Source organism: Equus quagga, chromosome 9, assembly GCF_021613505.1.
Source record: "Equus quagga isolate Etosha38 chromosome 9, UCLA_HA_Equagga_1.0, whole genome shotgun sequence".
Lineage (NCBI taxonomy): Eukaryota > Metazoa > Chordata > Mammalia > Perissodactyla > Equidae > Equus > Equus quagga.
The window spans coordinates 35,540,000-35,556,777 of record NC_060275.1 but is presented as its reverse complement, the minus strand read 5'-3'; positions in this window follow the sequence as shown (position 1 = coordinate 35,556,777).

Here is a 16,778-nt window from a genome sequence, read left to right as displayed (position 1 = left end):
AATTCTCAGTCATTATTATTATTATTTTTTTTAGAAAGTTTTTTTTTTAAGATTTTATTTTTTCCTTTTTCTCCCCAAAGCCCCTCCGGTACATAGTTGTATGTTCTTCGTTGTGAGTCCTTCTAGTTGTGGTATGTGGGATGCTGCCTCAGCGTGGCTTGATGAGCAGTGCCATGTCCGCGCCCAAGATTCGAACCAATGAAACACTGGGCCGCCTGCAGCAGAGCATGTGAACTTAACCACTCAGCCACAGGGCCAACCCCAGCCATTATTATTTTAAATATATCTTCTAATGCTTTCTCTCTTTCTTCTCCTTCTGATAGTCTCATTATGCATATGTCACATCCTTTGTAATTGCCCTACAGTTCTTAGATATTCTGTCCCATATTAATTATTTTTATCTTTACTTTTTAGCTTGGGAAGTTTCTATTCACATATCATGAAGCTTATTGATTCTTTCTCTGGCCATATCCAGTCAGTGACAGGCTTATCAAAGGCATTCTTCATTTCTGTTAGTTTTTGTTTTTTTAATTGTAGCATTTCATTTTGACTTTTTCTTCATTTTCATCATTAAACTTACATTATCCATCTATTCTTCCATCTTGTCTACTTCTTCCATTAGAACCCTTAGCGTATTAATCATAGTTATTTTAAATCCTTGGCTTGATGATTCCAATATCCCTCCTATATATGAACTGGCTTCTGATGCTGGCTTTCTCTCTTCAGATCGTGTTTTTTCTTGTCTTTTAGCATGGCTCGTAATTTTTTGTTAAAAGCTAGACATGACATATTGGATGATAGGAACTAAAATAGGTAGGCTTTTGGGCAAGGTTTTATGTTTATCCATGTGGGAGTTATCTTGTGGTTATTATTTGTTGTAGGTGATGTGTTAGAGGCTTTAATTCTTTAGTGTCCTTGCTTTTGTCCTCTCTGTTGTTTGGGAGTTTCCCTAGAAACTTCTTGTTAAATAGAGTCTGAGACTTACGGTTCTTTTAGCTTTATCCAGTGTTACACAGAGGCCTTATTGATGTGGTGGTTAGGTATGAGGGGAGAGGAAGCATTCTGTAATGCTATGGTTAGGGCTCGGACTTTTAGTGGACGTGTGCCCCTAAACTGTGATTTTCACAAGTGCTTTCCCATCTTTCATTTCCCTCCTTAGGTGAGACAGGAAGCAGAGAGGTGGCTAGAGTTGTATAACTTCCCTGCCTTCATCCCAGATTAGGTTCTGGAGAAGTATTTTCTCTTTCTGTGTAGGCCTTTGTTGTGGAAAATTATCTGGGCTTAATTCAAAATGGTTATTTTTCTTGAGTATGTTTCAATGGTTATTCTTCCCCTTCCCCTGGCCAAACAGGTGGAGATTCGTCTCTAGTCTTCACTCTGAGAAACTGATGGGATTCCTGGAAGTAAAACCAATGAAAGCATGGGGGCTGCCCAATAGACTGAGTCTTTTAACTCTCAAGCTAGTCTACACTCACACTCTAGGAATTTGTTAAAGTTACCATTTAAATGTTCCTACCATCACTGGCTCTGACAGCTTATTCTTCAGGTAAGCTGATCTGTATCTCTCTATTTGCCTATCTTCCCACTTTTCAGGGTGTCTGTTTGTCCTGTGACTTCAATGTTTGGAAGGATCTTTAAAAAGCCATAGTTTTCCAATTTTCTCAGCTTTTTTCTTGTTGTGAGTATTGGAGTAATGACTTGCAAGATTTTTACACAGACCAGAAACTGGGAGTCTGTATAGTGTTTTAATAATTGCTCTAGATATTTTATTATATATATTATTTTATATTTGTATATAACTTATTGGAGTTAACTAACATCATCATTCTACAAATTTGAGTGATGTACATAAACCTTAACTTCTATGTTCCTTTATAATCCTCCATTTATAATTGTCTTAAATATTTCCTATACATACATTTAGAATCATATCAGACAGTGTTATAATATTTACTTTAACGATTAAACAAAATTTGGAAAACTCAAAAGGAGTAAGAAAGGCTATCGCATTTACCTGTAGTTTTGCTTTCCATGTTCTTTCTTCATTCTATTATTTCAAGTTGACTTTTTATCTTATTTCCTTTCTTTTTGAATAGTTTTTTTAGCTATTCAAAAAGAAAGGAAATAAGATTAATTTCTTTGGGATTATCCTCAGGTTCACCAAGCTTCTTCAATCTGTACGTTTATGTTTCTCACCAAATTTGTAAAAATTTGAGCCATTATTTCTTCAAATACTTTCTCAGCCATGCCCTATTTCTCCTCTACTTTTAGAATTCTAATGACTTGAATGTTAAATCTTTTGTTGTAGTCCCACATGTGTTGGAGTCTCTGTTCATTTTTTCCAGTCTATTTTCTTTCTGTTGTTCTGATTTATCCTCCATTTATTTGATTATTTTTCTTCCCTCCTACATTCTGCTATTGAGTCCGTCCACTGAGCTTATTTTGTTTTTGCATTTTTTAGTTCTAAAATTTCCACTTGTTTCTATATATCTCCTATTTCTTTGCTGACAATTTCTATTTCTTTGGTGAGACTTTCCTTCATTTGTTTCAAGTATGTTTGTAATTACTTGTTAAAGAATTTTTATAATGGCTGCTTTAAAATCTTTCTTTGATCATTTTAATATCTCAGTGGCATATTTTTTTCATTTAATGTGAAATCTTCCTCATTTTTATATGACTAGTGAGTTTTGATTAAACTTAGATCTTTTCTGTATCATGGTGGCAGACTATTTAATCTTCTTCTTTAATCTTTTTTCTTTTATCTGGCTTTCTTGGATGCCACTCCAGAAGGGGATGGGTGGTGCTGCCTTGTTACTCTCAGATGGAGGTAAAATCCAGATTCCCCAGTCAGCCTACATTGACAGCTAAGGTAGGGGGCTCCTCATTACTGACTGCTGGGCAGGGTGGGAGTTCTAATTCCCATGTGGTCTCCATTGATAGTGCATGTTGATTGAGGTGGTTGTGGCCTTGTTAGTGCTCCGTCATGGTGTATGTCCTAACTCTCTGCTAGGCCTCCTCTGACACCATCCCATCATGGAAGGAGAGGATCATATTATTAATGCTGAGTGGAGGTGGAATTCTAGCCTCCTCATGTAGTCTCCATTGACACTGCTGGCAAGGGTGCTCATCAGGGGATAAAAGTCTAAGCCCCTTACTTGATCTTCTCTGACACAACCCCACTAGGAGTGTGGGGGTGCCTCACTACAGTCCGATGAGGTTGGAAATGTAGTTTTCCCACTCAGCCTTTGCTGACCTGGGTGGAACTCAAGTTCTCAGGTCCTTAGCCCATCTACCTTATTCTCTCCACATTATAGAGCCATCTTATGTTTACTGTATTAAAATGTCCATACTTATTAGGTGTACTTAGCAAGAATAAAAGGAAAATATAGGTCTACTCCATCTTCCAGGAAATAGAAATCCTTTTGGTCTTTTTTTTCTTTTATTCCTAAAATAAGCCAACTTTGTTCCTATTTCACGGATTTCTATTTGATTTTTTCTCTACCTGAAACTCTCCTTTCCTCATCTTTATATGGATAGCCTTGTATCTCAGCTTAAATATTACCTTCTTGGATGCCCATACCAGTCCAAGAAATTTATTTTTCTATTTTACAATGTCATTCTCTTTGACATTTCACTGCTTAATTTCACTCATAGTGATTATTTTCTTGATATCACTCATGATATTTTCTTGTTAGGTTTCTTTTTCTATTTAGTGTCTATTTCCTTTCACTGGAATGTAACTTTCATGAAAGCAGAAACCTTCTCTATCTTGATAACTACTGTCTCTGTATTTCTAGGACACTCTCTGGCACAGAGTAAGCATTGAACAAAGATTTGTTGTGTTTCAATTAATAAAATAGCTGTTTTCATTTTACATTTTTCTGATTGAGTCCTTCATTACCCTGAAGAAGACATGCATTTAATCATATTGATAATAGGAGCTCCTCTTTGCCTTTCTTGATAATCCAAAGTTACTGGAAAACAGGAGCAAAGCATGAGTGACAGACTTATGGCTTTGTGGTTACATCCTGAGGATAATTAACTCTTCTAGGCCAGCTGTGACCCCTGCTGGGAGTCAGCCTGTGCCCAACATGATGACAGAATTGGCCCCAAATGAGGCAACTGTATTTGAGGCCCTACCATGACTCTTGAGATTTTAATGAATCTAAGGCCCTGATAAATAAAAAAACAAGGCAGAATTCGGGACCAGCCGATTTCCTAGAGAACTCTGCAAATGATTTGAGGATTTTAGAGAGCAGGTTTGGTGGTCTCTCTTGCCGATTAGAATGATTCCCAGCAATGATAATACAGTCTTTTCATATTTCCTTGCATTTCTTTTCTGTATATTTCTCCATGTCTGAGTTCAACAAATAGAAACTTGGTTTCTCAGTTTTAGGCCTTTCTCGCCTTTTAAAATGCAAATACTTCAGGGAAAAGGAACAGCTGATCAGTCATTTTGATTTTAATGTAATGAGTTTATTAGAAACAATCTGGAGAGGGAATTCTGACACAGTGAGTACTCTCCCACAAACATGGCTCTCTTTTGAAGCTTGCCAGTACTGAAAGATTTTCCCACAGGAGAATTTCTCATACATGTAGCAATGAAATGACTCTAACACAAGCAGATGGAAGACATAGCATGGAAAATGGGTAACTGGACTCAGAAGAAACTGCCACAATGGAAAATTGAGTTATTTCAGGGGAGGTGTAAGAACCCCAAATGTTAATCTCTTTGGGTTTCACTTAATAAATGGCCAATATATCCAGTGAAAATCATGCTTAAAGTCTTATCAGTTTTACTAGCAGAGTCCTATTAGTTAAATATCAGATTAATTGCTATAAATAAAATAAAATTGGCCAATGCAGTTGAGAATGACATGGTAAGAGAGAAAATTAGATTGCTTAGACTGGATGGCCACCTAAAAAGGTAACATTTGAACTGAGATCATAGGACATTCCTACCAAGATGTGAGAAGGAGATATATAGGCAGAGAAAATAGCAACTAGAAATCTATCAGGTAGAAACCAGTTTAGTCTGTTTCAGGAATAAAAAGAAAGTGAAGAATATTGAAGGTAGGACTTTAGAATTGTATGATTCTTAAACTCTGTTCTTCAAAAAAACGTAAGTGTAAATGACTATTTGGAGGGATAACAGAATGGAAAATAACAGAGAACTAAAATCTTGATCACAAGAAGTCCCAATTTGGAATTTTTTGAATGCCATCTCTGATATGAATATTACAGACTTTGGGGCTTAAAAACAATTATTTATTTCAATAACTCCTGAACAGAGGATCCAGAATGATAGCTGAGGTCAGGAGCCATATCTATGACTTACTGGCTCTAGAAACAAAACAGAGTATAAATCTCTACCTTAATCAATAAAATTGGCAAGCCTAATTTTTGTGGGGAAGAAATTAAAAATAAAAATAATCTTGATTTGGGGCCAGCCCTGTGGCCGAGTGGTTAACTTCACGCGCTCTGCTTCGGCGGCCTAGGGTTTCGCTGGTTCAGATCTTGGGCACGGACATGGCACTGCTCGTCAGGCCATGCTGAGGCGGCATCCCACATGCCACAACTAGAAGGACCCACAACTAAAATATACAACTATTTACTGGGGGGATTTGGGGAGAAAAAGCAGAAAAAAGCCAAGAAGATTGGCGACAGTTGTTAGCTCAGGTGCCAATCTTTAAATAAATAAATAAATAAATAATCTTGACTTAAAATTAACTCCTTTCTCTCTATTTTTAAATGCTTCCCATCCATCCTTCCTGGAACTCTATCACAGGCACAAACCATAGATGGTTTCCCATGTGACAGCAATGTAGAAACACTTGCCTCCAAGCCTTTTGATATGGCACCAAAATGTAACTACATGAGACTCTTGAGTTTATGAGGAAGGAGGTGAGATAACAATATGAAAACTCTGTAATAACCCAAACCAAATGATGGATGGCCGCTGAAGGATTTAAGCATCCTTTTCTATTTGTCTAGTAAGGAAGAGAGAATAAATATTTGTCTAAACTCTACTAGTCTGACTGTCTGATGGAGTTTTCCACCTCAACAAAAATATTGAGGTTCAAAAGATGGCAATTTTTATGTAGACAAAAATGTGCTTTTCCAAATGCTATTATTGTAAGATTTATGTTAGGACCTGGAAAGTAATGTGAGAATAATGCCCGTGTTACTCTCCCAACTTCCTCTCCATCAGAGAGGCTGGGTGGGAGGGTCAATCCAGCCCAAGCCTTGTGGGGCCCAGGCATCCTATAAGTGTTACTGTCGGGGTGTCATAACAGGGAATACAGGAGACTTCTCTGAGGCAGGCAGGGAGGTCTTCCCAACCAGTTATCATATCCTGAGTCTGTGGTAGGTACTGGGAGCCAGAGAGTAGAGCCCAGAGATTGAGTATCAGAGCTAGTGATTCAAAAGTGATGGGCCACAAAAGAGTAGTGATGTCAACACCAGGCAGCTGTTTCTTCTGTGGAGCTCTGACGTGATACACTAGATAAGTCATTAATACAATATAGGAGACAAACTAGTATCCTTTCCTCTCTCACCCCAGCTTTTCTCCATCTCTCCCTTCAGCCATAATGCATTTTAGAGTTAGCTGGAGTTGGAAGGAATGGAGGGAGTATTTCCAATGAAGACGTTCAGCCAGCACCAAGTCCTAAAATAGTCAAAGTATTGTTCTTCATCATAAAGTACTCAGGTCCCCAAAGAGAGAGTAGAGGAATATAGAGTCTATATGCTTATGTTGGGGGCACTCAAAGCAGGGGCTGGAGCAAGATCTATGGTAAGGTCAGTAGATGTCAAAAAGCAAGAGCAACCATGTTTGGTGGGATAAAAAGACATGGCACTAGTTCCTATACCTGTGGGATAGGGCTGGGTCACTGCATCCAGAACCAGAAAACACTTTTCTGTGGCTCTTGCTGCACAGCAGAAGCCTTCAGTAAGATCCTCCCCAGAGGTCAGACTGGCTCAAAGCCCCAACCCTCTAACCACATGATTCAGCGCCATCCTGAATCATCTCACTCTTAGCATAAACTCCAGAACGATCTAAGGGGCTCAGGAATAACAAAGATACTTTTATCACTGGAAAAATTCCAAGGCTTTAGAGTCTCCCTCCCAGGAATCAGTGATAAAGGCCAAATTCTTTATTATATAACAAATCAAAAGAGAGAAAAGAGAGCAAATTCCTAGATCTGCTGATTCAGGATCCACTTCCAGGTCAGGGAGTAGGAGAGGTCGAAGTCAGCCTTGGCTGAGTCTACAGTTTTACCAAGAAGTTAAAAACAGTTAAATATTAGTTATTTGGAGGATTTGGTCCTGGTGCATTTTGTCCTGTAAGGTCTCATGGACTTGAGCTTGTAAAATTAAGCCACCATTCCCATTACATTGGCTTTGATTGGATAACACCTTGTTATTTGTGCTGACTTCTTTTTTGTTCCCATTATGTTGACATTGAATAAATGCATCTTTATATTTTCACAATCATCCTAAACAGTTAGTAGAGTAGTGTAGGTAAATAATGCTTCATGGTATTACGTTACTTGTCTGAAGTCATACAGGTAGAGAATAGCAAATTTGGACTGTGAGATTAAAAGTTCAAGATTTGTTTCCTGAAAGGCTTGAGTTTCTGTCCAAGTTACGTGATTTCAGTTCAGGTTTATGTAGACTTTCTGTATCTCAGTCTGTCATCTTGAAAATGAGATGCAATAATACACCCAACCTTTCTTATTGCTGTTAAGACGATTGTGATGGTGTGTGAAGCATGTTGAACATTTTGCATGGAGCTTGGCACAAAATAAATCTTCAATAAACACTGCAAATTAGCTATTACATACTGATATTTAATAAAACCCACAACAACTAATATCTGAAGATTTTTTCCCCTTGCATCCCACTGCCATTAAAGAGAAAAAAAAATCGTTATTGAGGAATTAGTGGATTGATAGTTTCTAGTTATTTTACCTCTTTAAAAAAGTAAGGAAATGTGAATATTCTCCCTTATTGATCCCACAATTCCTCCACCTTGGGGCATTACGTCAGAGAAGAGAATCAGAAAATATGGCTTTTGTTTTGTTTTGTTTTTCATTTTCCCAGACATCAGATTTGCTCAATGAGACAATTCAAAAACATCTTAGATCAGCTGCACGAGAAATCTTCACTTTGTAGCTTTTTGAGTCTCACAATTTTCAGTTTTTGCCACCTCTTCACAGGAATTAATTCCAAATTCCTATGAGCTGTAGTAAAGTCAAACAGCCTTATAGTCTTCTTCCTGCTTCAAGTGCTGTCTCCACTTGGTACGTTTTGAGATCTGGTCACCCAGCTTGGGGTTTTCTCTTTTAAGGATCTTATCAACCCTCGTTCTATGCCCTGCAAGCTATATAACTTCTTTCTTGATATCACTGAACATTTTATCTCTGTAAATGTGTTTTCATTAAGCTTTAAAAGAATCTTTAAGGAGATTTTAGCCTGAATCTAGTACATGCAGATTCTTTGAAACAATTAGCAAACGGATCAGAATACTTATGAATGAGATAGTTCCTACAGAAAGATAATAACTATTTTACTAAAGGATATGAGAAGAAAGCACGAATGAATTCTTTTCAAGTGCAGAGTGATAAATTCATAACTTGATGTAAAACCTGAAACTCTATAAAGCATCAATAAATTTGAAGATATGAAAATTAGAAAAAAAGTGTCAGGATGAAAATCACCATTAGCGAAATCAAAGACTAGCAAAAATACAATAGACAATACTCAAATCACAAAAGGCTAATTTTCCTAATATATGAAGAAGATTATCAATCAATAAGTAAAACATCAATAGAAAATGGGCAAAATATGTATTCTCAGAAAATATATGTAAATGAATTTTTTTTTTTTTTTTGAGGACAGTTAGTCCTGAGCTAACATCTGCCGCCAATCCTCCTCTTTTTGCTGAGGAAGACTGGTCCTGAGCTAACAACCGTGCCCATCTTCCCTTACTTTATATGTGTCACACCATGGCTTGATAAGCAGTGTGTATGTCCGTGTCCGGGATCTGCATGGCTGAACCACAGGCTGCCAAGTGGAGTGCATGAACTTAACTGCCACACCTGAGGGCCAGCCTCTGTAAATGAACTTTAATGTACGAAATAATGATGAACATGACTCATAACAGAGAAATACAAACTATAACAGCTTTGAGATATTGTACTCAATCTATTAGATTAGCAATGATATAAAAAATGTCATGACACGCTGCTTTGGTGAAGGTGTGAGGGAATTTTCAGACATTGCTTGTGAGAGTGCAAATTGATACAATCTTTACCGAGAGAAATTTGGCAATAGCTTTCAAAATTACCAATACACTTACTCTTTGAGGAAGCAATTCCACTGCTAGGATTATATCCTGTAGATGTTTGTTATTAATTGCAGTTTGCTTCTAATAGCAAAAACTTATAATAACTTTAACCTGCATTGAAAGGAAACGAATTATGGTAGCTCTATACATAGGAATACTACATAGCAGTAAAAAATGTAGAATTGTAAAGTCTTTCCCTACTGGTGGGAATGATCTATAAAATACTTTGTTAATTCAAGAAAGGAAGGTGCAGAAGTGTGTGTAAAATATTATAGTCAGCTGCTTCTATAACAAGGTAGAGAATAGAAGATATTTATACATTTTTTGTATAATTTGCCTGAATTTGCATGGCATATCACTGGAAGGATGCCAGGAACCTGCAATCATATTTTCATGGTGAAGGGAACTGGTGCTTGGCACATGGAGACTATTCATTGTACCCCTGTTGGTATCTTTCGATCTTTTGAACCATTTTAATCTCTTGCCTATGCAAAATGTAAGTTTTAGTTAAATTTAAAAATAAACAATAAAGGTGTCTGCAATTACTTGATGTATTTTCAGTTAAAATATAATCTACTACATAATGTTGATGACTGTCTTGATGCCTGAATAAAATACTGGACACAGAGAGAGGTAAGGAAGGCAAAAGAGGACATAAATCTGACTTGTAAGACAATCTCAAAGAGTTTGTGGAAACAAATATTTATCAAAAGATTATCTAAATTAAAATGAGAATTCCATTTACCCACTTTGTGAGGAGCAGAGCTCCCCTGCATACAGAAGAGTCCAGCTTGTCTACTACACAGTATCTGAGGAGGCAGCCCAGGTCTGGTTAAGAGCTGGTGCCTGGATAGCTCTCAGTTAGCCAGGTGACCTTGAGAAATTTACTGAATTTTTCTTTTTATTTTCCTTTTTTCTTTCTTTCTAATTTTTGTTTTTTTTTGCTGAAGAAGATTCACCCTCAGCTAACATCTGTGCCAATCATCCTGTGCTTTATATGTGGGTCACTGCCACAGCATGGCTGCCAATGAGTGGTATACATCTGCACCCAGGAACCCAGGCTACTGAAGCAGAGCACCCCAAACTTAACCACCGGGCCATGGGGAAGGCCCCTGAATTGCTCTGATTTTTCACTTTGGGTTCCTAATGGGAACCTTTCATATCGTGAATTTCCACTGGAAAAAAAAATCACGTACCATTTTAGGAAAGAAGACCCTTTCCTCATTTCCCTGTTTCTTACGGGGGGATTTCATCCATTTGAATAATAGGCTAGAATCCTCTGTCACACTCTATTCATTCACTTACTACTTTATTTGTCTATTCGAGACATCTCTCTCCTCCCCTGGGCTGTGGAGAGCTGGAGAAGTAACGTGTGCAAGTCTTGGCACAGGCACGCAGGCAGCTAGAGCTTCTTTGCTTATTCTCCATATAAGTGGTACAGCAGTGCCAATGACAGTATCCCTGTCATATCACATTTTTCATTTCCCAGGTGCCATATGCAGGAGAATCGAGTTCAGTCTTCTAGGGCCTCACTTATCACGTCTAAATATCTTCCAGTTAAATATTTTCCATTCTTTTTTTAAGAGTTTATTGAGGAATAATTGAGAATAATTGACAAATATAATTGCATATATTTAAAAATACTTTCCATTCTTATTGTCACTATTAATAAAGTAGGAGGACAAAGAAGATACAACCCAGAGCAATATTTTAGGAGCCCCTTGGGGCAAAGAGCTATATAAAAACAGAAGAGTAGGTGATGGTTCAGGACAGGAGAGTAGAGTTGCAAGAGGGCTGCTCATTTCACCCAGAGAAGTGAGGTGCAGTGGCAAGTTGCATGGCTCATGGCTTGGATAAGGGGCCAGCATGAAGTTATGAAAACCCATCCATCTCTGACTCTGGAGATGGTGCTAAGTCTCCAATGAAACAATGGACAGGAAAGTGTTTTGCAGATATTATGCAGAATATGTCTCAGCATTTTAGGAGCATCTGGAATGATGGGCGTCATCCATCAGGTTCCCTGGGAACCCACTCTGAAACAGAGATTGACACAGTTCACTGGAGAGTGCTCAGGAGCAACACCTGTGGGAGGGAGGAAATGAAGAATGTAGGATCAGGTGGAAGGAGAAGCTGGCCTGCAATATAGCAGCACCAGAGGCCTAAGCTACTTCTATGGGTGTCTGGGCTTGGCCCTGAAGAGTTTTCCCAAATTAGGGCAAAGGGGCCAGGACTTTATCCTTCTCAGCATTTTGCTGTCACTCCAGATAGTAAAGGAGAGCTGTTCCCTGGGGGTATGATCTTGGACAAAGCTACTCTCTTCAGCCAAAAGCTGATTTTAGTAAAGGACAGACTGGATTGAGAGCTGCCCTCACTAACGCTCCCAGAAGCTGGGGAAATGAATGCTTCAGTCCTGATGGTGGGTATCTGGTCAACGACCGCAGCATCCAGTGCAAATGGGGCTGACCAGGTTAAGGATGGGATTTTACTCACAAATTGCTGTATATACAAAAATTCAGTTCAGACTAATCACCTTTCTCTAAGAATAGTGTGGGTAGATCCATTGCATCTCTTCTTGGGAAAAGAACACTATGTGATTGCTGTGAGTTATTCTAACAGTCACTTCCAGGATTTCTCTGATAGAGGAGGATTTGTGTTTGGCACTGGCATTAACCTATATTCCTGGCACAGGTCTTCATCCTCTCAAACACACACCTGAGAACTCAAATAGCTCACAGTCGGAACTGCCTGCAATCTTACTTGTGATAACAAAATGGAAAGGTTCAAGCCAAGAAAATTTTAAAAAGACATAAGGCATGACAGATGATGCCTCACACCAAGAAAGCCAAGGGCAAGTTAATCCACCCTTACCTGAGGGCATTCAGATACGAAGAAAACTGTACAAATCACAGCTGAGCCCCTCCCAGTCCACAGGACCAGAAGCAGGGCTGGCCGTCTATGGAGGAAGTGACTGCCCACACAGTGGGCTTTGAGGGGCCAGCAAAGCACTAAGTTTCCAAGGAGGAAGTACTTCCTCCAGAGGCAGTTTATGGCCTGAAATTCTACCATGCCTTACTTATGGCTCTAATTCTTATTAAAAATATAACTCCTTCACCAGTCATGAGAAATAGGTTTATTTTAATCATGCCAGGAACTAGCTTGTGACCCTGGATAAGACTCTTCGCTTGATTCTGTGATTTGATGCAGTGCCTGCATTTCTTATGCCTTTTGTTTTTCCTTAGCGCATGTGTGGCTTCTGGTTATTGCTCATTCCAGACCATCTTCATCATTATCACCACCTACTTTGACAGTTCTGGTTTGATTCCATTGCTGCTAACAGATATCTGACAACTTCTATCTTAAATGTGACAGATAAATATCTTTGATCTTAAATGTGACAAAATTTTTGAATCATAGAACCAGTATGCTCAACTCAGGAAAAGTTCTGAGCCTTTTCCAGGAATCCTCCCATTAGAGGGTTTGTGTGTGTGTGTTGGGGGGAAGGGGGTAGAAAATGCAGATCTTGTCTCTAAGTATGATCTTTAATCCTGTTCTCTGCAATCTGTCTGCATATTCCCTTATTGCTCCACCAAGGCAACGGATCAAGAAACCCTTGTGCAGACAGGAGTGCTAGTGGTCTCTTTGCATATTCTGTACCTCCAGAGTAGGGTGTAGACCTGGCTCCATTATAATCCTTTCAATTCCCCTTTTTTATTTGCACTTCAATGTCCCAGGATAGTGACTGATATGTTTCAGTTTGAGTGGATGGTTAAATGAATAAACAAAAATGAAAGACAATTAGTCAGCTTCCCTGCAGAAAACAACAGGGATGGAATTCTAAAGAAAATTATTTACTGAATAAGATTAGGGAAATCAACAAAGGATGTTGAGGCTCCTGGGGACTAATAATAGCACAAAGTCACTACCAAGTGTGAGGCTGGAGGACAAGGAAGAGAGCTGCCTGGCAGGTCTGAAGATAGTGAGAGCCCTCCATTGCCCGACCATGATGACAAAACAGGGAGGAAGCAGAGAAAGAGATGCCCTAGAGTCTTTCTCCTTTCCTTTGATCTCTTGCTGGTGCCTCGTACTGGCCAAACTCATCAGGAAGCCAGAGGATGAATGGGGACTTCCAGGTTTCAATCTTTAGATGTCAGCACCCAATATTCTAGAGGACAGAGAAGTGGATTGTAAATGAGGGATATAGATGGAGAGTAGCAGCACAAAGTAGATGAGAGTGATTTTTTTATGGAGGGGAAAATACATGCAGGCATATGATCCCGGAGGGAGAAGGAGTTTCTCTAAGAGAAGGGGAAAAAAGTCATGTGAAGATGCTGGAGACAAAGACAACTAACTCCAGTTATGTAAGGTTTCGAAATGAGTGGTCCTGATAATGCCTTTAAAGAATCGGTTCTCCTTCATTCCAAGATTCTCTCAAGTAGCACTGTTGAGTGCCTGGTGTATTCTCAAAACGGACAAGCTTAGATAGTACACTTTTTAGAATAAATATGTAAAGGAATTATAATAATCAGCTCCTAACTACTTTATTGGTAACAGATACTATGCTAAAAGCTTCATGTAATTGATCTAACTTCATTCTCATGAAATCTATGAGCAATATATTATAATCTCTATTTCACAGTTGAAGAAATTGAGCATAACAATGGTAGAATGACTTGCTCAAAGATGTATACCTAGGAAGTAAGAGAAACAAACCTGTTCAACTTCAGAGCCCATTCTCCTAAGCACTGGCAAATTACTTCAACATACTGGTCCATTCAAGTCCATACAAGTGTGGACTCTTCTTAGGCTTGTATTTGAGCTAGAAGATTCAACTAGGTTTGATCTTGCTGGCTACTATATGCAATTAACAAGAGGCTTTTGATATCTCCCCTTGAGAGCCAAGAAAGGAACTTAAATGATTCACATAACTGTTAAGAAGATCAATATGATCAATCAATTCAGAAAGCCAAATTTGTGGTTGACCATCTGCCTAAGACTATGTAGACAGTGGTGTATCAAGAAACTATGCAAGATACATTAGGATACTATGCTGTATATGAAGTTAATCAGAACTTAAACTATGCTACAGCTTCAGAACAAGACAGTGTAATAGGTACCCAGATTGCAGTAAGGGAAGAGGCTTCCAAAGCAACTGAGATGAGTAAATTTCAGTGTTTGCTTGTATCCTCCAGAAGGGTATCATTTCTTCCATTCAACTTTCTCTTGCTGCCCACACATAACCAGCCTCCTTTTTGCTTCCTCTGTGTTGCACTATGCTTTTGTGACAGGTGTTAAAAGATAAAATGAGGCATATTAAAATTTTAACCGTTTATTTGAGCAAACATCAATTTGAATCGGGCAGCATCCAATCTAGCAGCTAGAAAGGAGCTCCGAGGAGCTGTACGAAACGAAAAACTTTCATAGCCAGAGGAGAGAGGTAAAAAGAAAGTTATACTAGGCAAAAAAAGCAGGTTGCTTGTCACAAAGTTACTTTCCTCTAGGGCATGGTAGGGGTCTATCGGGCAGATTACCTAACTAGTGCTGATCTGGTGATTCTTGAATGACTAGTTTAAGATTCCATTTCTAGGACAGCTGAAACCATAATTAAGTTACAGTTTGGTGACATGCAGCTTAGCATAAGTGACTCCATTTTGGTCCTGTTGTCTTGTTTTTAACACGGGACATATCAGATTGTGTTCTAAATATTGACCTAGCGCTCTCTGTAATTAGAACATAAGCTTCTTGAAAGTACAGCCTATGTCTTTTATTATCTTCAAATACTTAACCCTAGCATCCTATTTTATCTTTAGAAGGCAATTACTTCTTTAATTAGATTGTGATGATTGATTACAAGACTTTGAAAAGTAGAGATCACCATTTATGCCCATTATTATCCTTGCGTCATTTAAAAGAATAGTTGAACTCCTTCAAATTTCTTTGTGGACTGAATTTCTGTATGTCATGTTATCATTTAAATGCAGAGGAGGAACTAGCTATTTCTTAGGAACATTTTGATGAACACTCTTGTAAAGGAAAGAATCACCTTGGAGTTTAAGAGAATTCTGATTTCCATATATCAAGCTTGCTTCAAGCAGTGACGATCTGTATGTGGCAGGATGGAGAAAAACTGGGAAGCATAGCTTTTGGGACTGGAATGGAATTTAATATGTATTTTAAAATACAAATTACATCTTCACATGGTGAGGTCCACATTGCGATGACGGAAAGCAAATTTGTATTTTTGTAGCTAGGTTTCCACTACAATAATCTTAAAACCACTATAAAATGGAGGTGCCGATAACAATGTGGAAATAACAGGAAGGAAAAAAATCACACACAACTTCTCATTTTTTTAATAATGACTTCCATATATTTCTGAGTTTATTCCAGCTAAACTTGGCTTGAATAATAATAAAATATGAATGTTTTAGGGATGAGGTGTTTTGGTTATTTTTTTCTTATTCCCCTCTACTATCTCACCAGACAATAGAAGTGAGATGGTGGAAGGCAGAGGGCTAGTTAGCGGAGAAAGGGAGTCAGAAACGGGGAGTGGGGGAGGCAGTTAGAAATGAGACCAAGAACAATAGCATTCAAGACTAATGGAACAGAAATGCAACACTGATAGAAGAAAATATCTACATCCATTGTGGGTTTTTTTTTAAGTGAGGAATTTGATACATAAGATAATTACTCTCTGATTCATTCATTGAACAAGTAATCAATTACAGTCTTGGGCACTGAGAATAGAGAAGTAAACAACACTCAGGCATAGTCTTGTAGTGTTTATCAGCTTATGAAGGCAGACTTCCCCTTACTGGCAGGTGCTGGAGGTAATTCTACAACACTGACTAATTAATTTATTCAGCAACTTTGTGAGTCCTCATACACATCTCAGGAAGGGTGATGTGGGGTAAGAGATGAGCTGCCGCTGGGATAAATCCTGGAAGAGGGGGCATATGCACCTGGTCAGGTACCATGGGAGGAGTTCCTAAAATCCTGGGAACTTCTGGGGAAACTACACACACGTCTTGAGTGATGTTGTTCCAGTTTGCTCTGTCTGATCCATCATCTCACATTTGCTGGGTGGGGAAACAGAATCACCATCTTCTTATACGATAAAGTCATTTTACTGTTATTATACAATTCTTTGTGAATATTAATGATTGATACATTATATTAACTTCTATTCTATTACAATCTCATACTCCTTTATCACTGTTCCCTATACCTTCATAAAGATATGAGAAAGCCACAACATTCCTTTTTCCTATTTTCCCTCGTGGCTGGACCTGCAGTCTCAATTGAAAGAAAGTTTTCTGAAAGGGCAGACACCTCTAAGCCTTCAGAAGATCTGATGTGCTCCCAGCAACAAGCTTTTGTTTACTCCTGTACTTTTCATACTTAGCTAAGCCCACTGTCCTCTTTTCTGATG